This window comes from Passer domesticus, chromosome 3, assembly GCF_036417665.1.
Source record: "Passer domesticus isolate bPasDom1 chromosome 3, bPasDom1.hap1, whole genome shotgun sequence".
Lineage (NCBI taxonomy): Eukaryota > Metazoa > Chordata > Aves > Passeriformes > Passeridae > Passer > Passer domesticus.
The window spans coordinates 39,297,361-39,319,430 of NC_087476.1; the positions used below are offsets into that span (position 1 = coordinate 39,297,361).

Consider the following 22,070-nt stretch of genomic DNA (forward strand, 5'->3'; position numbering starts at 1 on the left):
TCATGTTGCCTAATTTCCAGCATCTCAACTAACCATTGAAGTTACTCGCATAATCAATAAAGAAAAAACAACTATATTAGGGTGGGAAGAATTCACCCACTGACCATACAGCCAGTCCAGTTTTAAGCGTAAAGCAGAGAGTAAAGTTTAATGGAGTCAAAGTCAGGTGAGAAGAAGCTTCACATTAGATCTCCATATACTGCATTCAGAACCTTTTGTTTGCATGTCAAGAACATAAATCCTAATAACCTCCTTCCAAATCCCACACTCAAGATCTTAACAGACCCTGAATATTTTTATAGACCTGGAAATCATTTTAAGGTCAGGATACTTAAATGGGAAGTTATGAGAGCCATACATCTAAAATAGATCTTAAAATACAATGTCCTGGTCTAAAAGATTTCAATAGGTAAAGGTTCTTATGGTTTCAAAGAAACAATTCTGTACAATAAATTATACAGATATTTTAAATTACTAACTACCCTTAGTTTTCTTGTAATGAGATAAAGGAATGATGCAAGTATTTAATTTGATCCCACTCACACACATCTTTTGTACAAAATTATGAAAATAAACCAGTATTCATTACTCCATTAAATGCACAATTTTGTACAAAATTATGAAAATAGACCAGTATTCATTACTCCATTAAATGCATCATTATAATGTCAAATTAATGTTATTTTCCATTATTTAGATTTTACAGTTTCAAGACCCTTGTGTCACTGTCTCATCCATGCAGGAATTCATGCAGCCTCTAACAATACATTAGCCAAAGGAAATTAGTTTTATTTAACAACACTATTCCCTCAACAAAGTTCAGACAGGTCACTTCTGATCTCCTCAATTATTCCCAGCTTCCCAGCTCTGCCCACTGCTTCACAGCACAGCCTAGGATAAGCACTGCTTGTCTACTCAAGTGCACCTCTTGACTGTGCAATCCTTCAAAAAAAAAAAGTGATTAATTTTGGAAAACAAATATTTTATCTGAAATGGAGCATGAGTTCATGCTTGGTGGAAACACCATCTAATTAGTAAAATAATTGCAAGTGTTTTGATATCAATAAGTCACAAATAATGTAAATTATTCTCTTTTTTCATTATTTATTCCTTGTCTCATTATTTTTTCATTTCTGAAAGGTTAATTTGTATGTGCTTTCTATAGTAACATTATAGTGCAAAAACTTAATGGAATTAATGGAAAATATGAAAATTATACTAAATTATTAATTATGTAATTGTCATGTTAAAATAATCTATTGTTTAATTTCTGCTAATGAAAGCAGATTCTACAAGACTGGAATCTGACTGGTATCAAAAAAATACCTTTAGGTGACTATGGAATCTAAAGGAGGCTATATTTATGGAGATGAGGTCAGATTTTTAACTTTTTTTCCCCACCAAGAAGCAGAATTTGTACTTCTTAATATACAAATCAAGTAAATATACAAATCAAGTTGCCTTTATGACAAGTATATAAATGACACGTATGTTCTCTGTTGTTTAAAATAGTAGCAATATACAGTAAGGCCGTTCTGAAACTTAAAATTGCAACATGTTACAGAAAAGATAGTCTGCAGAGCCACCAATGTTTGCATTCACAGTCAAAAAATGGTTATAGCCTCAATCTAAAAAGTACATAGGAAGACTTGGAAGAATAAAGAATTTTTGATACCTAATTAATGCTCTTAAGAAAAAATGTGAATATTACTAATAACAAACATAAGTATATTTAGATCACTAATATTTTACACATTTCTATATTATTCAAAGGGAAAAAAGTAATAAAAAAGAAAAAATGCTAGAAGGCTTACCTTAATTTCGTTGATACTCAAACCTATCAAGTGTCAATAGAGCTGTTATTGCAGTATTTAGTTACAAATTACAAGAATTTACACTGAATTAAAGAAAAAACTGGTTTAAATATTAAGTAATATAATATTCTTAAATGAAAACAACAAAATAAATTTCTAGACATGTATATCTTATTGATAAAGAAGAAAACAATTATTCTCTAATTGGAGGAAAGTTATGAATCTTATCTCATTGTGAGTGGAATATTTATTATAAAGGTTATTTAATTTGTGGCTTTATTACAGTTTTCAGAATGTTTTTATTTTTTGCTATAAAAGTAACTATAGAGGATTTTTTTGTCTTCTATCCCTTTAAAAAAATCTGGTTTTTTATATTTTCTTCAATTTCTCAGAACACAAATTCTCAATATTCACTGCACATTACACAACAGCTATTTAGAGGACTAATATAGTCATTAGGAATTTTGAAGAAGTTTAATGTGTGGATTTTATGAGAATACATGAAAACACAGTGGCATAAGTTGAAAATGGCTTTGTACAAGGATGCTATGCATTAGTGGATAACTGATTTCAGCTGAACTAGAGTGGAGAGCCTATCTTCAAGTGTATGCCATAAACGCAGCGCCAAAAGGTAGGAAGCAATGTGCCTGGCAACAAGACAGCAGCTCTATTAGGCACTTATCCAAAGCTTCTCAGCCTCCAAGATAGAAGACAGACATTAGCAACTGAAACACTTTACCTGGTCATTGTGCTGTTCTAGATTTCTGCATTTATGTGAACACCTGGGGGCCTAAAGTCAAAAACATAATTCAGCAAGAACCATAAGGCTTCATTTTCAGTTCTGTTCCTTATTCTGCTGCCATGTGATGAATATCAACAATGAAAATACCTTTTTGATGTCATTTCATGGTTCCTGATCTAATCTTATTGCAGTTCCAGAGCAAGGATCGTTCTGAAATGAAATTTAATGGTGGCAAAATGTTGACCAAGTCTTTCACAATGTTTGAAGCTATCTCTTAGGGGGAAAGCAAAGTTCCTTTAGGTATGCATAGACCACCCACTTCCTTGCAAAAATGAATTAAACAAAATGATGTAAGCCTCTGAGGAAGCTCAATCTACAGCTGCTGATCACTTTTGCTTCTATAATATGTAGATTAAAGCACAGTCTTTAAAAGTCTCAAATAGGCTGAAAATTTGAAAGGGGCAGTTTTTTCTAATTCCAATGCTCAAAGAGTTATTTGTTTTGAATGTAGTCTAATCATACTATCCAAAGAGAAAATGTTGCCAGCATAGTAAAATTTTGGTTTTATTAATCCTAAAATCAGAAGCAGCATTAATAATTTATGTCTGAATTATCATTTTATGTCAGATTCAGTTGCAATGTGTATGTCAACAGTATTTTTCCTCCTTGACTCTAATATAAATTAATTTAACATATATCAGAATACAGCAACATTTTTATGGTAGTTACAGAGAAGTATGACTACAGAGACATAAGAAGGAACCCTCTGAAATATCATTATGTTATACTCTTGCAGAAACTGTTCAAGATGCTCTGGTCACACAACCTGATTTGTCAACAAAATACTTTATAGATTCTGTCAATCTCCTCTTTGCAGCTAGAACCTCAATTTCTGTCAGGCTTGTACCCAGATCCTGACACCATTTAGTCCTCACAACCAAATTCATTGGAGTGTTAGGAACTGCTGACGTGCAAAGAGTGCCATACATGTAACTTCAACGCTTACAGTTTTCATTCTAGAATGATTTAGACCATCCTTCTCCACTTCATACCTCTACTGCATCTGGTGCAAAAGCAATATAAACAGCCTCTTAGTAGCCTGCAAAGAATGGTAAATCCCCCTGATTCTCATCCATTCCATTCAAATGACATTCTCCCACCACCAACCTGCCCTCATCAGCTGCTTGCTCTATTATGTTAGAAAGAAATGTGAAACAGAAGGTGGGCAGGACAAACATTTGCAGGAAAATAATCCTGTCAGCTGTCTCTGCAAGATTCAATAGGGCTTTTTTTTTTTTTTTGAGAGCAACAGAGGCTTGAAAATTCATTCTGTTCTCTGCTGTCAGTTGGAAACAGTGCCATCAAAGCTTTTGTAACGCTGGTGACAATTTCTGAGTTGTCTGTGTTGACACAACCCTCACACTGTCCTTGGCTAGGTGAGTCTGGCTCTCAGCTCTGATGAAAGTTCCAAACCATTTATTTCTTTCTATGAATGACAAAAAAACTGCAGCCTGCTTAGAGCTAGTGGTGGACTCATAAAAGTCAGAAATTATTTTACTGTCAAGATATGAGTGAGGTATATAATGTATCTGTGCTCAATATTAAACCAGATAAGCTGGAGTTATGATAACCCATAAGAAATGTCATTTGACTGTCTCTTTTTCAGCTGCGTTGTTTGTTGGGTTTGGGTTTTTTTTCTTCTTAGAGATGAATATTCATCATAACTAAATTTTTGCACACAAACACAAACATACCAGTTCTGTCAAAATTTTTGAAGAGAAAGCTTTTTCCTAAGGCAGCTGGTTAGTGGGTGTGAGTCATGGACAGCATACAGAGAGAAATACTAGGGTGTTATGATGATATTCTATTGAAAAGTAAGTGAAAGAAGTTCAGGTTTTGGCTTTGTTTTTCCTCTCAGTGACAGGTGACTATTTAACCCCCAAGCCACTGCAATGTGAGTATTGTTCATGTTTGGCTTATTCATTTTGCATTAAGAAACATTCAATAGTAGGGAGAAATGGACAACCTTCATTACTGATGCTTTTACTGTCAGATGTTAGTCACTATTTAGGCCCTAACTATAGGTATTCAAAATTGTACCAAAAAAAGTGTTTTATATTAGAATGAAATTGTGGAGGGAAAAAAATCCCAGAGGCTTGCAAGCTAGCCCAGTCAGCCACATTTAAGAACATATGTTTCTGCAGCATACTGATACTCAAAACTTCCAATTCCTTTAGTGTGTGTACTGCATATGTATTTTCTTGTAGTGTTTGGCTGCTAAAGAGTGTAGAGAATTCTAATTCTACTGTAGAAAAAAAAAAAAGAGAAATAAACGGCCTTAATTAACACCTCTTGAGCAAGATCTGCCAACCTGCTGTGCATAGGCAGTTAATAAAAAAAGGCAGGCAACTGAAGGAATAGTCCATGCTCATTTATCCATCTAAGCTGTGACAAACTAAGAGTAGCTGGCATTGGGCTTTAACAGAATAGCATCTTAATTGCTTATCAGGATAAGAAAGGTGAGTGTCTAACCACTACCAGTGAGAATTCAATCTGTTCCCTCAGGAATCTGGCTGTTTCCCTTGGCTGCATTTTTTATTTTTAACATCATTGATATATTTTTATAAGGTTAGCAGGTTGCAGCTAGAAAACAGTAGAATTCAATTTATTTTTGTTTTCATGAAAAACTTTATCCTCTGAGAATTCATTTCACAGGATTTCTCCTCTTCTTTTCCAGTAACTGGCAGCAGGGACACTTGGTTGAATGACCTTTGTTATTTAACTGGGTTGAGAGTATACTCATACAAGAAAGAAGGTTTGTTTCATTTTTCCTGCTATGGCTAAGTTAAAATCCACTAGCTGAATTAATCTTTGTTTTGAAATTTTAATTATGTTTGCTGTGCTCTATCCTCACCTTGTTTGGGCTAGATATTTACAGAGTCCATAGCTTCTAACTCAGCCAAAATACCTTTTGAAGTCAATCAGTTTTGCTTGAATGAGTAGCGCTAAGAAAAGACATTTAAGATTTAAATGTAGTCAGCACATTCTAAATATTGAAGTTATGACACTTTGTTATAAACTGATATATATCCTAAGCTTTCAAATAAATGTTTCAGGTATAATCAGAGCAGTTTTATTGCACCACGATCCCTATTATGCCAAATCACAACTTCATGCACCAGCATTGTCATGTGCAATTTTTCATATAGATGTCAAAGCAACTGGACCTTTAGGAAGACAGTGAGATCTACCACTCACTTATTATGTGAGTGATAGATTATTATTTTTGACAAAAATCTCTTCATAATAACACCACTTTTAAGCTCATTTCTGATGGAAGGCATGTCATGGTTACTTTTGAGATGAGTTGCAGATGATCCTATCTCTGCTTTCTTTAAAGGTTGACTATTTCCCCCTTTTTAAAGATCAATACTTGGAAGAAGACTTTAAAAAATTATTTATTTTATTACTTTATTTCAATAATTTATTTTTCTTATCTGACAGGTGTTCATACCAGGCGTAAGCACAATTGTTGGGGTGTGAGGCAGAATAAGGTGCCTAAACACTAACATCTAATGCAGCTTGGGAGTTTCATCTGTCAGTGAGGTAAAATATCTTGGGTTGTCTAAAAGCAAACAGGACCTCTATGTTCAGGCAAGCAAACCTCTTACACAGTGTCTTACACCTGCCTTCATATTCATAGAGTGTGTGGTTTAATAATCTAGCTGGTCACTTGGTGAGAAGTTCTTGCAGTGTTTCCTGCTTTCATGCCAGTATTCCCAACACCTCACTTTTGTAGGGAGGTAGCATTAGCCACGTAGGTGCCAGGGAAGGCTTGTTTTTACCACCCCAATATTTTGTCGTAAATCTGCCAGTTCCACTCAGAAACATAATCTTGCTATATATTGGATCTTTATCATTTGTGTGCTGGTTGAAAACATGATGTGCTAGCAAATCTGTGTGAAGAGATGGGTTTGTGAGTCTAAAACAAATGAACAGTTTTAAGCAGTCTTTTCTGGATCATTTAGCAGAACACTCATCAGCTTCCTAACACTTTTGCCCATCTAAGAGGGTTTTGCCTGTCATCTCTAAAGCTGATCTTAAGCTGGTGTATTATATGAAGGAAAAGACTACATCTCCTGATTGCCTGTCATTCTCTTTAGTGCTGTCAGTTTTTCCTAAGCCCAGTTTTATGATGCAGCTGAAAAGGCCTGATTCTGCCAAATAATTTAGCATCCACTTCAATGTCATGAGCTGGCTGATGCAGCCTTTTCTTAAATTCTGTTATTGTTTTCATATCAGTGGTGCTGATAGACAAATACCCTAAAATTTTGTGTATTTACACAAATTTGCACAAATTTACTGGTTTTATATACTGTTCTCATGCATTCCAAAATTTTTGGAAAAGATGATTTTTTTAAAAAATATTTCTGAGGATCAGGTTGTTGTTCAATTAATGTAATGTCATGATTCTATAAAAGGTCGAGGCAAACTTAGAGACTTTAAATTTTATGAGACATTTATTCAGGAAATATATTGTATTATATATGTCTTATAGCATCATGAAAATGTTGCTGATAGACATGTAAATTAGAAAGAATTCACAAGTTACAAAATGAAACTACGGCAGTGCCTATGAAGGTTGATAAGGTATTGAAGTGCAGCTCAGTGCAGCTACAGTTTGATCCATATAAAAACTGAAGTGGGAGAGAAAAATCTTGAACACAGTGAATTCAAATAAAACAGCAGAAACTGAGAAAGGACATAAATGTAGTGGTTGCTGAACTAATTTTAGTTCCCATCCTGAATGCTGGCATCTAGAAGATGCATGAATACTCACCTGAAATGTGCGTTGGTTTTTTTCAGCCCATATATATATATCAGGTAACTTAAAGAGTAGGTATCTTTGGTGTGAACAAGGTAATAAGGAACACATTTTACTGTTTTAATTTCCCATTTTTCTAACAATGTTTTTGGCTTTCTAATCAAGAGTTTCAGTGTTTGCATCTCTTGATCAAACATTCCTGCTTTTGACTCTAAATTTCTTCTTTTTTTTAAGACTGAAGTTAAGGAGGCTGAGAAATATGAGATACTTTCTTTCTGCAGAAAAAAGGGATGTACATGCAATGAGACACCCTGACAAAGTCTCAGAAGCCCATGAGCCGAGATGAATCTAGGAATATAAAGATTTATGTTTCCTTTTTTGCTCCAGGGGTCAGTTTAAGGACAAAATGACAGCTTACAAGGCAACATTTCCCAAAAAGACATTGCATAATCTTGTAAGAAAAGACATCTTGTAGCTCTTGTTGCTCCCTGGTAAATTATAATTTTAGACGCCCAGGTAAAAGCTGAAACAGTCCCAACAGTCCTAGAGGCTCCCGAATCAAATATTTTGTAGGAAAATTCTGCAGCTACAGTTTCTTGACTCGGACTGAACAATCTTTGAAATCAGGAGTCAATCAGATGTAGAGCCTTCATGTCTTTTGCTTTTCATTTGTCTACATTTTGATCGTATGTTAAGTGTCAAGCACAGTTCAAAATCTGACATCATAAACCCAGCCTTAGCAGTTTCTGAGGAAGGTAAAGGAAGAGAGACATGTGACTTATTTGTAGTTACAAAACACTTGATTGCTTTTGTTTTTCAGTACTGGTGCTCTTCTGCTCTGTGTGTCATCCTTTGAATGATTTTTCTTCTTATGAAACACATAGAAACAGTGACTGTAGCAGAGAAAAACAATTAATCCCAAACCATGGGTGACATCTGGTCTTGGCGCTTTCCAGTTCTGTGTTTTAAAGGTTGTCTTAGTAATTTTTTGTTATTTGTGTTTGCATTTTCCTGTTATAGAATCTCCAGCTGAATTCATTTGAAGTTGTGCAGCTCAGCTGGATTCTCCTACATGTTTCTCCAGATCTTGATAATATATTCTGGGTCTGTGAGCTGGATTTTCATTACTGATCTAGAGATTTCTTGAAATACTCTATTTTGGCTAGCACTGCAAAGAGTGCTATTTTAACTCTTTTAGCCATTTTTTTTTCTTTCTTGACACAGTGACTTGTTTTAGTGATTCCATGAATGCTTTCTGATCTGACTGCCATTTCATTTTGAGCATTCTCTCCTTGGTTCTCATGTTATCACCATTGCGAATAGCTTGGGTTTGATTTAACCCATACACACCTCTTCACATACCCCCCAAGGCTTTTGGTTGGAGATATATTTTTTCTTTCTCTGTGTGGGATGTTGGTGTTTCTCAAGGCCAGAGTAAAGCTGATGAATTCATCATTTCAGAGACTTCCTGAGCAGTTTTAGCAATACCTGACTCCTCCTTGACTGAATTTAGAGATTCCTGGGTTTTTCCTTTCTTTGTGCAGCGCTGGTTTCAGGCTTCTCAGCAAGGTAGAACAGGCAGTGACTGTCCCAGGCACTGTCCTCAGCAAGCAGCTTTATTGCCCAACTGACTGGGGGCTATTTGGGGGCTGTGCCCACTCTCTAGTCCCACTCAAAAACTCATCTGTCTCCTCTTAAAAAGAAATGCTATAGCCAGTTCACCCAAAAAAATGTTGAGACAGAGTATGGCCACTTGACAGTTTATCCTGCTCTTTAAATAAATCAGTGTGTGTCCCCTCCACACCCAGCAGCAGCAGTCAGAATGGGGTTCAGAGAAAAGCCGGGCATAGATAGACTCCTATTGCTGGGATTATGGGAGCCCCCACCAGTCCAGGAAGCATCTACTCTGGAGGACCAGCTCCATCCCTTGAAATTCCTGCAGAATCCTGCTTGAAATGGCTCACTCCTTCTATTCCCCTCTCAAAGCCATGATTTTGCTGTGATCCAATCATCCTGCTGCCTGAGGCAGCAGTTCGTCCACCTGTACTACACCTGTCTTTGCTTCTTCTTCTTGTTATTTTTTTGTCATATGTGAACAATCAGGAACATAGTGAAGATCAAGCAACAGTTTTGCTGTACACATTGAACATATTTAGGGAGCAAAAAAATCCACCAGAGAGTTTATAACAATATAGGAATCTTGGGACAAGAGCTAGGTACAGACATACAGCAGAGCCTTAGAGAGCAATGATCTGATAGGCTCTCTGCCTACCAGAAAGCTAAGCATGGCTTTGTCTATTTATTTAATACATGTTTTGCTTTCCCACTTATTTATTTTGTGGAAAATGTGTTGATGTTCTCATCAGAATATAGCTCTTTCTGTCCTTCCCTGGTGTAAGGAGCCATGGCATGGCTTCATTGGTCTCTGGCAAATATGAGTTGGTGTTGCCTTGGGAAAAAGAGCTTGTCTTCACTGTAACTCTCCATACAAGACAAAACTCACTTGGATCTGCTTTATATCAGCAGTTTTATATGAACAGAAAAATGAGCTAGAACTGTGCATTCCCAAACAAACAAACAAAAAAATCTTAAGAGTTCCATTTTCCCTACTATAACTGTGTTGTGATGACCTTCTCATTCAATCAAAGGATAAAGACAAACACAGTCCTGCTAAACATCTGTAGTGAGCTCCTCAAGAAGCAATGCACTTTACCTATGAACTTGGAATTACTGTGATTAAAGCCACTTGCTCACTTGCTTTAAAAACATAAGGGCTAAATTCAGTTCTACCACAGCCTATTTTAACTAAGTTAAACCAAAAAAAAAAAAAAAAAAAAAAAAAAGAGCAAAAATTAAACATGGAATTAAGTACTCAGGTAGAATTTATGTGTCATTAACCTCAGATTAAATTCTATTACCAAGAAAATAAAGCTTCCAGGGAAAGCAGTACATTTTTAAAGGGGAAATGGAGGGCAAATAATATTTCCATAATTAAAGTCTTAAATCAAGTTAGAAAGACTGATCTAAATAAAATTACCTACACATCACAATATGAATCAAAAGTTGTAGAAAAGACCATTCAATTTAGTTACTAATTGTAAGTGATTATTCCTTGAGTGATGGTGTTAAATTCTGACATTAGATTAGAGGTAGAATATTTTAGGCTTAATGCTATGGCTGGCTGACAGATTTTCACTTGCTGCATGTGGTAGCACCACTACTGTATTTAGAGCAGGGCTTTGAACTTCTGCCTGCTCCGTTTAAAAGAAGTTAGTAGGAGCAGCAAGGCATTTTCTCTGAGTGATCCTTCACAGAGAAACCTCTCTGTTCTCCCTCCCATGATTCACTGAAGGCAGACTCATTAACCTTTCTCAGAGTTTATTAAGGAGCTGGCTTTTATTTCTCTGGCTTATGATGAAAGGGGTAGGAAGGAATGTCTGTTGGTTACATGCAAGACATCTTATTTATCATTGCTAATATTCCCTTTATCTTGACTGAAGGAATTTTATTCCTTTTTCTTTCAACGCTTCAGCAGAATAAGGAAGCAACTGGAACAACACCATGAAAGAAATTTGGATATACTAAAAAGAGATTATGAGATTTTAAGAGTAGTGCCTAAGAGATCTACTATAAAATACTAGGTTTTCAAATTAGATATGAAAGTATGAAGAGTTTTACTACATTTGAAGTCTTTTGTGTCATAAGGAAATAAATAAATAAATAAATTTTATATCTATATATGCATGTGTCTATGTGAATACACACATACACATACAGAGTCTCAAATATACAAATGACTACAGAACCTGCCTTGTATTTTCAGATTCTGAAGATGGATCTTGAGTGTCTTGTGCTATTTGTCTCTAAAACATTAGTACTGGGATAGGGTCAATGTACCAGAAAATTGGTTTCTAGGTTTCAAACACAAAGTAGCTCCTCTTCATAATTTTGACCCTGAAATAACCAAAACAAAACAAAACATACCAAAATGAACAACAAACAGCAAAATACTGTTTTCCTCATGATAAATTAAAGTATTCCAAATGTCAAATTAAAGCTGAGACTGAGTTTTTCATAAGCAAGAAATTTGTAGCCTCATTCCCGAAAATACAAAATAAAATATTTTGCAGGGTAGGAGAAAAGTAAATTTATAAATTTTGGTTAAACTGAGATCTAACATGACAAAAAATGGAAAATATAAATATTGGAACATTGAAATAGCTTATTAATAAAAAATAATTATTTTTTGTTTTTAAATGACACTTTTATTAGTAAGTTAATTTCCATACCCAAATTTTTGCAAGTATTGCATTAAATTATTAGGCATATTTTGTATCAGACATTGAGCAGTAACAAATTGCAGTTGTTACTATGTTGGCTAGTCCTGTTCCCAGAAATAAAGTATTTGACAACTCCAAAAGGGAAAGATCAACATAAAATGCTGTTCAGAACAATTTTATATCAGTCTACTAATCATAAATTTGAGCTTTTTTTCCATTTTGCAGGATGTTAATAAATGCTAAGTATTGGCTTGAAATTCTAAACGTTGTTTCTGAAGGCACATTCATAGACCTCTTTAATTTTCATATTGGAGAAAGCACAAAACCCAATAGTTTTAGATTTAGTCTCACTTGAAATCTGTCTTTCAAAATTAACCATAAAACTATGCTCTATTTTCTTCATTTAAAGCCCAACCAAGATTAAAGTTTCCCACCACAATTTCTTACCAGTGGTGATTGTTGAACTTTTAGTCAGTATCTTCTCTGAGGCAGGAAACACTTAGCTTTCATACAAGAGCAGAATTTTAAGTAAGAAACTTTTATATTTTTCTTGAAATTTTGGCTTAAGAATTAGACATTAATTTTGATTCAGCATTAAACATTCAAATTATTGTATTGATTGACTTGACCAAATTATCTAATTAGAACTTATACCCAAGAAGACAGGAAACTTCTTCAAATTTATAAAGATTAATCATACTTTATAATTAATCTAATGTTTTAATTTTAATTTTATATTGAATCTGCCTTGATTAATTAGATTTTGATATGATTTTAATCTGACAGTCCTAATGAAGCTTAGTTTTGAGGTGGTATTTTTTGGGAAAAAAAAGTAATAGGAAATAAAACAAAAAAAACCCAAAAATTCTACACATTTCTTACAATGAGCAGCATGGGTCCATAGCTGTGCAGGAACTGGGTGGATACCAGGTGGCCAATTTAAAAGGCTAATCTATTTCCCCTAATTAGTCCTTGGTTCTCACACATCTACCTCCTGTAATGCAACAGGGTGCAGCAGAATCGTCACAAGCACATGTTGGAGCGGAATTACTTCTGTCACTTGCTGCTCTTAGACATGTTAACAATTCACTTCTTGTTTATGGGTCTGTGTTCATCTACTGCGGCATCGTGACAGAAGCTGCTGATCCTCTCTAATCTGGATTTTAAATCATTCTCATTCTTAACTTCTCCGTTTGAAGGCAGCTCTCCCACAGGCTTTTTGGGTTTTGTTTTTTTTGGTGGTGGTGGATTTTTACCTGGCTTGAAGAGGTTCATGAGACACTGCTATCTAAAGTGCCCTCTAAAAAGCGTGATGAATGTTCTCAACACTATTGCTAGGACAGTCATCATCTTCCATAGGTATAAATTTCCTATCCAACCAAATCCCAAAAACTGTTTGTAATCCAAGCAGATTGATGTGCTCAGTGTACTGTTGTTCAGACCTGACTTTAGCACTAGATTCCCTTTATAAACTGTCACTCTTAAATCCCGAAGGCATCTGTCCTGAACTGTTTTGACCTTTGATACATTTTAAGGTTTTAGATTTAATAGAGGTTACAAACCATCTGAGGAAGAGGAGACTGTGGGAAGCTTAATCAGCCTCTTGATAGTCCTGCAACAGGAGCAACTTCCCAAGTAACTCTCTCTGGCACTTCCCAACCTCACCATTTAGACCTTTCATGAGCTCTTGATTCACTTTTAACTCCTTGAGTGTTGAACGATGAAGTACTTCATTTTTTTTCTTCTTTTATCCCCCCTTTTTTTTTATCAAGTGCATTGATTTAACCTTTTGGCAGCCCACTAACTGCATGTGGAGGATTTCACTAACTCTGTGTTTCCATTCAAACTGGCATCTTCCTTGACATCTGACATGACTGCCCGGATTTCAGATACTTAATTGCCCAAATGCTCAGCAGGCATGAACAAGAGTAACCCCTTAGATTTCAGTGGAATGATATGAATTTACACCAGCTGACAAAGCTGGAATGATATAGACATTTTGAAATGTTAGATTTGTCTGCCTCATATGCTGCCTTTTTGGATGAACCCATTCAACATGCGCTCTTACCAAACTCATGCGTAATTTTTAGTTCAAAACAGTCCTAATAAATAATAAAATTGATGCATTTATTCCATTTATTCCCCTTCAGTCAGCATCAGCCTTTACAGTTTTGGATGACCTCAAAAACTAATTATGTCCTTTCCTTTACGCACAACACATCTACGCCCTAACAGCCTCATCATCTGATACAGGGCAGCCAAAGGATTTTATTGAGATGGTACTCTGGGATGTTCTCCAATTTTGACTGATTCTCAGCGGAGTTTTTTCAAGGGCACAGTCAGTTCCCAAAGGAAATCAAAGGGACTTTTCTATTTAACATCCTCTTTAGTATTTGAAAGTCTTTTTTTAAAACAAGGTTTTAGAAAGAAATTATATTTCTAAGCTTTTACCTTGACCAATAATATTTGCATAGTCTTCAGATGAAAGTTACGTAAAAAAGACCAAGCAGGATTCATTACTTTATCAAAGAGTGGAGATAAGAAATCGTGACACTTTTAGATAAGAAACCAACATATTTTTGATACTTTTGAAAACATTGGTTTCACCAGGAGAGCTCCAAACAGGTCTCTAATCATTACAGTATCAAAAGTATTGCAAAGCATATCAGATGTAACAGAAATATTTCTTACTAGCCTATAAAATATGCTAAATTGTTTCAGATCTTCCACTAAATATTGTGTCAATTTTCACTCAGTGTTCTTGCTTTGTGAATCCTCTTACCCAGATTTTCATTGTCTGTCAAATACTTAGTTTTTTGATACTGAACTAAAGCTTTCTTTCCTCTTCCTTTCCTGTAACTGTCCTGCTAATTAGATTTGCTAATGAAGGTGTAATATGGGTGCAGAGATGGGATTTTTGATGAATTTTTGGAACTTGTGATAACATTTTACTAGGAATTTTGGATTCATGGTAAAGTGACAAGAATTATATTGCAAAGTCTAATTATGGTGATTCCCTAGACTGGGAAATATAATTAGAATGTACCAGTCATCATCTCAGATCACTCATTAGCAGTGACAAAAAATTTAAATAAAGCTTTCTATATACGCTGAAAAATTGGACATTGTAATTACGGAAGCCTTTTAATTCAGACACAGCAGATTTTGTAAAATGTAGAGAAATAAACCCAAAGACCAAAAGAAATCGCTAGAGGCCTTCTCTGGCAAAAATACAAGGTCTGTTTCTTGATGGACCGTAAGAAAACTGAATACTAGCAAATAACTTTTATTCATAGAGTAACCTGAAATGCCACACACACCACGTGCTGCAGTAAGGCTGAGTGGCCATTCCAGCACTCAGAATAAACACTGAGAATAAGTATGGTCCAAGGATTTCTAAATAACACAATCTGTCCCTTAACCCAGCACAGCCTTTTTATGCTAAGCAAGTCACCTGTTGGCTGTGGAGCTATTTGAATCTACACCTAGACCTGTTGAATCTATTCCATTTTGCCAGTGCGTTAGTAAGAGATGGGCTGATGTGATTCAAGTGTTGTCAACAGACTAAAAGCATCCTGGTTTTGCCCTGTCTCATGTATAGCATTTTTTTCTTGGGTTTTTTTGTGGGGTTTTTTGTTGTTGTTTTTTGTTGGTTGTTTTTTGTTTTTTTTTTTTTGGGGGGGGGTTTTTTTGGGGTGGGGGGGTGGTTTGTCCTGTTTTGTTTTGGGTTTTTTTTTCTGTTTTCCTGTTTTAACTACAGAATTTTTAATTTCTGGTGAAGTATGTCTAATAATAGGGCCAGGACAGGATCTGGCCACCACTAACATTTAAAGCTGAACATTTTTACTGAGAATCTCTCTTAAAGCTCTACATATAAACACCAATATCCTTAAGGCCAACAGAGGAGGAGAGCTTTAACAGGAATATTAAGGGCCTGTCTCTTCAAATAAACTTCCGTACACCTGTCTAATTCTGTCCAGAATTTGTGGAATTACATCTGGATCCCAACATGTCAGCTTGCAGAGCAAAATCAGAATATTTCACCTAGAAATGTCTGTAATCATCTCCCCTTATTTTTTAAACATTGGCAAACAAAGACTGATATGAGGTGTAAAGAGAAATGTATGTATGTAAATATTGGAAGAAAAAGCAAAACAAGGGTTAAGACAATGGCATGTAGTGTTAATAAAAACCACTGTTCTAGCAATAAATTTGAAAAATGTGTTGTTTCTTCCAAAGCTGGAAAGCCTTCAAGTCTATAAGGCCAGAGCACAGGGAACTTGTTGGCAGAAGGATCTGTTTGTACTGTGACAACAGGAGGTTGAAAACAAAGCTACAGCACATCACACACACAATTATTTCTTCTGTTTGACCAAAAGGAAGACAGACTTGAACCATAAAGATTTTTGTGTTCCAAACAGAGAAAAAGAGACAATGACTGGCATCCTTGGCTAATATTTATGGAGGCTTAGATAAGCTGAGTTCTAATGCAAAAGAATCACTTAAGTAACTGCTGGCATCTAAAGAATATAAAAAAGACTAAAATAAAAACTAGTTTCTGATCACTAATCGAAAATATCACAAGAGGTGTGATATGGGCTCAGTAGCTGGGTATACAAATGGTACTGGCTCAACTGTTAGATTGAATACCCAGCTTGAAAAGATGGGAGTGTGACAATGTGAGTACATGAAATCACTTAGAAACTTTTCAAAATAAGTGTCACCTTCTTCTTCCAAAATTTCTTGCAATTAATTTTGTTATACTGCTTCCTACACAGACTCCCAGAAACCAGAAATGAAAATCAAAATCTAGTCCATGGTCTCATCAGTGACATTTTAAAACTCTATTTTCTGCAAGATTCTGTAAAATATTGAATAAATTAGTGGTATTGTCTCTGAGTTCTGTATTCAGCTTTGAATTTTATATATGTTTAATCCCTAAGTGACTTTCAGGGATTCTTTCATTTATTACAGTGTTTTCTTTTCATAAAAGAGAAAATATTAAATGCAAAATATAAAAGTAAAATCTTAGCAGGAAACTAGAAGCCCTATCAATTCCACTTTTTAAAAAAATTGCCAAAAACCAGTGTGCAATTTCAGATAATTACATGTAATCCTCAGTAATCCTCCGCAGACAGCGTGAACTGGCAGTCATTAGTGTGCTTTGAGCCTATTATTTTGCATACACACCAGGATATGCAGGATGCTCGTGTCCTTGCTGACTCTCCGACTAAAACATGGGAAATAAAGCAAGATCAAATAATTTCAAAACTTCAGTTGAGAACTGGAAGAAAAAGAATAGTGAGTACCATGAAGCAACAGCTTTTTTTCATCTCAAAGACTAAAGTAAAAATAAAATGCAGAAGACTGTTTTGGGCGATCTTTTTTTTCCTATTTCAAATCCAATGTGTAATTGAGTACTTGCTGTTCTGACAGCTCTAAAAGAAATAAATTCAATTCAATATACTAGATTCAGTTTAGGGATTAGGACTTTTTTTCACCTTTCTTGAAAATAAAAAAAAAATGGTCTAAACCAAGAGAGGGGCATTGTCTCAAGTCCAAAATTTTCTTTTTTAAAAAGAAAATTTTGAAAGCATTACTATACCATTCACCATTCATTTGTTCATGCCTGCTATCAAAAACCTTGTGATTCAGGCACTCATCTGAGAAGAGGAGGTAGGTGGCTACCACATTCTGAATTAATAAGCATTCAATTAAAACAAATTGAAATAGCTTCACACTCCAGGCTGCTGTACAGCTTGCTGACTATGGCATTTTGCTGTGAGAGGCAAAATTTCTGTTGAAGTTCGTGCTCTGAGCTAGGAAAAAACAGAACTCTGCAGTAGCCTGTCCCTTCAAATAAACTTCCATACACCTGTCTAATTCTGGCCTGAATTTGTGGAATTGCACCTGAATCCCAACACCAACATGTCTGCTTGCAGAGCAAAATCAGAATCTGTCACCAAGAAAAGGCTGAAACCTCCTCCGATTTCTTAAGCATTTTATTTATTTTTCTTCAGCTGAATTTGTGGGTAGTTTCAAGAAGTAGAAAAAGTTCTTTCCTAGCCAAAAGGAAGACAACCCCTTTTTATGACAATTTGCTGTATAGTCAAGAAAGCCAAAATTTCCTAACACAAACTGAAATGTATTTTAATTGCAAAAATACAAGCAAATGCAGAGGCTTAATACTGCAGAAGTCTTTTCAGGTCAATCTTTTCACACAACCAACATCACTCTTGAAGGCATTGTGACCACTCTATTCTAACATATTAAACCTTGACAAATCCTTTCTTATCCTGTTAAGTAGTCAGAGTAGTGCTTTGGCATGATTTTGACCAGTATTCTCCCAGATGTGGCTTGAAGTTTGTGTTAAAGCAAAGAGAATTTCCAGTTCCTAGTTTGAATGCAGATGCCATATTCTAAAGGGTAAGAAAGTTTAGTAATGGCTATGGCTTATTTGTGTTAATTAGCCTCAGAGACAGAGTACAGGTCTTGACAGTGTTTAATTTACTGCTTCTGATGTAGCTGTGTCCTGAGTTCTCAGAACATGCCTTTTCTTTTTTTTTCTTTTTTCTTTCCTTTTTTTTTTTCTTTTTCTGCCAAGAGGAAAAGGAATTTATCTTGGTGGGAGAGGAGAAATTTCATCATTTGTGTTGGATTCCCAGGAGTACAGTTGCTCCATCAGAGCAAGAGCAATTAAAATAAATTAAAACAAAAAGCAATTAAACCTCTCTGCAATTACGTAAAGCTGAAATCATCAGGCATGCACTGATTGTTCACAGAGTGTATCAGTAAGAGTTTAACACACCTGCCATATTTGTAGAGTGCTGAACTGGCTGCACATGTATGTATTTAGTGTTCACAGGGTGCATGCAGAAAATGGTAAGCAATCTAGCACTGCACATTTCACAGTATGTTCATTTATATTTCTCCTTGGGATTTTAGGGACAGGAAAAAAAAAAAAGAAAAAAAAAAGTGAGAGACTTGGTATTTTCAAATTGACCTGAATATTAGGTCATAATTTAAAAGTTTGGTAATGACCAATCCAATTCCTGGTGCAAAAGCTGTCATTGACTTCACTGAGATCCGGATTTCTCTCTTTCTGTCACTGCAGCTATTCCTGTGTAATCATGCTGAAGTGTGCAAAGTGTCTTAAGTTCAGTACGTGTTGACTGTGGAAAAGTGAAAGTGATTGTGGAACGCTTGGATTAGAAAAGCGTTCCGGCTATGCCACTGGACAAGTGGTGGAGACACGTGTAGTGTAGAAAAAAGTATGTGGAGAGGAAGAAGGAAGACATCCCATCATTCAGAGTAGCTGCAGAGTAACTCACTGTGGCCAAAGAAGGTGAGAAACAATTACGGTCATTGGCATTTATCATTACTTAAGGGATTCTTGAATAGGCTGACTAAAACACAGCAAGAAATAGAAGATAGTCTTCCATCCTGCATGTAATCAGTTAAGAAAACTGCAGATTTTAAGACAACCAAGCTGATATTCTAAAGAGTGGTTAATATTAATCATGAATACAATATGAGTATGAATCACAACACTGCATGGAATTACCTCAGTATATGAAAACGCTTCTCGAGCCTTATTAAGTTACTTTCAGTGAAATGTGAGAACATTAAGAGTGGTTTGATAGCAATGCAAACATATTCAGCACTTGATACTTTGGCACATTTGAAATTAGTTCCCATAACAAATTTAATTTTAAAATTCTTTAAAAGCCCTTTAAATCTGTATTAAACCAATCTGAGTAGAAGGTATTATTTAATATGATTGAGCTTGTGGCTTGAAGTACTTCAGTACACTTTCAAATATCATTTGCATCACTGAAAATACCTGATTATGGTACATTTGAAGTTTATAATATTAATTTCTCAAAGTACTTGTAATGTGTTGTAGTTCAATATTATTATATCGAATATTACAGAAATCAGACAAATATATGTTCTGTGATAATTCTGAAGTACTATTTTTTATTTCACAGCATATCTACTGGCTTTGTCCATCATTTCTTGTATTATTGAGTGCTGTTGTGAATGAAGCATTTTATCACTGGTAGGACTTAGAGTTGCTGCAAATAGGTTTTTTACAACTGCAAGCAAGCTAGTTCCAAATTTTAGTTGATATGTCTTCACAGATAGAAAAAAATGCCTCTGTATGTAACATTCAATTATGGGAAAATACTAGCATGGAAAAGCAAGTTTAACATTCATATAATATCATTTATCAGCACAAATAAGGGAAACAAAAATCAAAACAAAATGAATCCTTTGTAAATGGACTGTTGCAGCTTCAGCAAAAGAAGGGTTACAAAGAGTGAAACAAAAGATGAAATGCCTTTGTACCTTGAAGAAGGAAAATGATAAAATTAATTTAAAAAATTCTAAACTAAAAACGGGGCCATCTACAGCACACAAATAAATTGAGTTATCAGAAATTTGTGACATGATTTCATTCCATTATTTTGATTTTTTTTTTTTAGTGATAATCTGAAAGTGCTGGAAAGCAAATTTTAAATATCTGTTCTCAAATAACATATTGGCTTTGTCTAATTCAACAAAACTGAACATGCTCATAAAATCATGAATTTTTTGTCTCAACTCCTACTGTGTGCTACAACAATTAAGAAACACATCAAGCAGTAAACATGCTACTTAAAAGGGAAAAAAAAATAGATTAAACTACTAATCTTTGCTTTCATGTTCCACACCTTTTAAATGCTAGATGATGTCCATAAAAAAAACCATATTAATCTCATACCATCCGCCTATTGCCCACTAACCTGCTTTATGGAAGGCCTCTAGAATTTGCAACAACTGACCTTTCCTGCCAACTAAGCTTTCTTTTAATACATTTTTATTAAACTTTCTTAATATATTTTTATATTTTTAATATATTTTTATTGGTGACCTACAGAAAAAGCAGTCATTCATTCATTGCAATAAAGGTATGTGGTCTTATTTGCATGATTCAGCTGTGTTGCACCTTAGAAATTTAAGCCAGCCAGATACACTTAAACTTTCCTTTAAATTTTCACTCAGAAACAGAAGACACATGGAGTTTGTCTGGTGCACACACAATTTGTGTCTTATGAACTTGCTAATGAAATTATACTTTTGTTGACTTATGATGCCTCACTGTGTTCTGATAAGGTAGGTCATTTTGTTTTGTTCCTATGCCTAACTTTAAAATTACTGGATATACTTATTATGGACTAACAGTTGTAATCAACTGAGTCTGATGTTCAATAAGCAGTTAAAAATAATGAATCCACATTAGTCTGCATGCCTATTATACCCATGTGGGATATTTCAGTAATGGACCTACTTACTCTATTTTCCAGTAAAATACTGGGTTTGTACTGCTGTAGGAATGACCTGACTTGTAATAATGGAAGTTCAAAACCGTAGTTCTGCATCAACCCGAACTCAACTTAATTGCCTGTGCTCTCAGTACATCATCACCTTTAAAGTCCAGTAGTTCACAAATAGTAATTCTTGTTTTGTCGCAGCAAAACAAACAAGGTAAAAACAAACAAACACAACCATGGGAGGAGGGGGAGGGAAAAGAAAAAACACAGCTCCTCCCCTAGTGAAACAAAACCAGGACCTTAATCCAGTCGGCTCCTGTAACATCTCCTCCTCCTGTAGGAGGTTCTCTGCCGCCACCGAGCGGGCAGCGCGTTTATCGACCCGGCCGGAGGTCCAGCCGCAAAACTGCAGCAGCAATCCCTGCTGCTATGCGTTAATAATTGACAAAACTTACAGCATCTGCGGGGATTAAACAGCTGCGACCCACGAGTTCTGCCGACAGCTGTAACCTGAGGTGGGCTTTGGTTGTAGCGAGAGCATTTCTGCGCGCTGTAGATGGTGTTTCAGCTTCGTGGAACTCAAAGCCTCACTCAGGCTTTCTCCCGAAAGTATCGCACTTATACGTATTTTTCACAAGCTGTGTGATTAAAAGAGAATGACAGAAAAAACAAATCTATAAGTAATATCCTTCAAGAATTCCTTGCATCTTTCTTTCATCAAAATTCAGACCAGAATAGCAGAATATACCTTATCTCAGTGATTGCCTTTCATTTGGTCTGGTGAATGAAATGAAAAATCTGCAGTACAAATTAGCCAGGGTTTAAAAAGAGCCTTGCATATTAAAGTGAGTGCAATCTGCATTGTAGAATTACAATCAGGAAACTGTGGAGATGTGGAAATCTTTGAATTCCTATACTTCATCTCCTTAAGCTGAAGGTGAGTTCAACCACTTTGAATACACAGGGTGAGACACACTTTCAAGGAACTGAGCAGTTCTTATTCTCTTTGAAATAATAATAAGGAGAGAAATGGAGGTGCTGTTTGCTGGTTCTACATTGCCTTGAGAACTCTTGTCAAGCAAGTAAGACTCA

The 22,070-nt window shown here is 35.4% G+C and overlaps 1 long non-coding RNA gene across 1 annotated transcript in view; it reads right to left on the reverse strand.

Annotated features, from left to right (window-relative positions):
* The window catches only part of LOC135296409 (uncharacterized), a 42,165-nt gene that overhangs the window by 11,902 nt on the left and 8,193 nt on the right, over positions 1 to 22,070 (reverse strand). Inside the window, exon 2 of the long non-coding RNA XR_010358475.1 lies at positions 21,434 to 21,616. This is a non-coding gene — a long non-coding RNA (uncharacterized LOC135296409). The remainder of the gene's footprint in view (positions 1 to 21,433; positions 21,617 to 22,070) is intronic.